Raw genomic sequence first — 1,550 nt, 5'->3', positions numbered from 1 at the left:
TCTTGTCCCCCTTCTTAAAAATAGATACTATTATGGACCCTTTCCATAGTTCTGGTACAATTTCCTTTTTCCAAATAGCAAGTACAAGTTTATAAATTTCGCTAGATAATGTGCTTCCACCTTCTTGTATAAATTATTTTATTTTGTATTTTATCAAATGTAAAAACTGAAATGGTATGGCTACGTATTTCTAGAATTTCTACCTCGCGGTGATTCCGAACGAGATTTAAATGTTACATGAGTCATGTATGGCTAAATTACAAATATAAGTTTGTTGAATTCTTGTAATTTCTCCTCTTAGAGCCTTCTCTCTTTCTTCAACTACTTGTAATAGAGTTTACCTCTTTTCTCCATTACTATTATTATATTCATCTCTCTAATTTCCATTAGGATATTGTTTCCCGAACTTTTACCACCGTGGAAGCTATTTCCTATAGTGTTAAATCTTTACATGATATTACAGATATAATTTATTGGTTTACTTTACAATAAGTACTCCAGCTGTCAAATCTCTATAGATAGAAGTAAATCCTAGGTACATGGTCGCCCTGGGTGGCGTAGTCGATAGAGTGCTGGCCTTCTGTGCTCCATTTCGATCCCGGTCCAGGTCGATGGCATTTAAGGGGACATTATACTGAAATAACTAACTTCCATGTTTTCAAAGCTAAATTCACAAAACTTTTATCACTGGTATATCTGATTAATAATAACTTACTTACTTACTTACTTACAAATGGCTTTTAAGGAACCCGAACGTTCATTGCCGCCCTCACATAAGCCCGCCATCGGCCCCTATCCTGTGCAAGATTAATCCAGTCTCTATCATCATATCCCACCTCCCTCAAATCCATTTTAATATTGTCCTCCCATGTATGTCTAAAGGTCTTTTTCCCTCCGGTCTCCCAACTAACACTCTATAATAATAATAATAATAATAATAATAATAATAATAATAATAATAATAATAATAATAATAACACATGTACAAAATTTCATCTCTCTATAATAGATGGTTTGCATTTTATTAATATCTTAATAAAATATTGTATTGCTTTATATAAAAAGTGCCTTGCACCACAATTTACATTATTTTTAATTGATATTCACTTATATGATTCTTTATACATTGGAATAAACATTCGTATTGGTTTTTGCTGTACAGTGAATCGGTAAATTACTAGAATTTTTTTTATGATTATTAATATTTTTCTTTTTATTATTTTGTAATAAAAATTCTATTAATTTACTGATTAAATTTACGGCAAAACCCTACAGTAAGTTTTGATCCGAGGTATATAAGGATCCACGTAAGTGAATATCAGTTAAGAATAATGTAAATTGTGGTACAAGGGACTTTTAATATAAAGCGATTCAATATTTTAATAAAGTAATATAAAATGTAAACCACTTACCATAGGCGGATATTATTTTTTTTTACATTCTTCATCATTAACCATATATACCAGTGATAAAAATTTGGTGAATCTAGTTTTATTAGTCAAATATAAATGATACTCGGGAGAAAATTAAACGCAGAATAAATGTGGGAA

The sequence above is a fragment of the Periplaneta americana genome, chromosome 14, assembly GCF_040183065.1.
Source record: "Periplaneta americana isolate PAMFEO1 chromosome 14, P.americana_PAMFEO1_priV1, whole genome shotgun sequence".
Taxonomy (NCBI): domain Eukaryota; kingdom Metazoa; phylum Arthropoda; class Insecta; order Blattodea; family Blattidae; genus Periplaneta; species Periplaneta americana.
Note: the sequence above shows the minus strand (reverse complement) of the source record.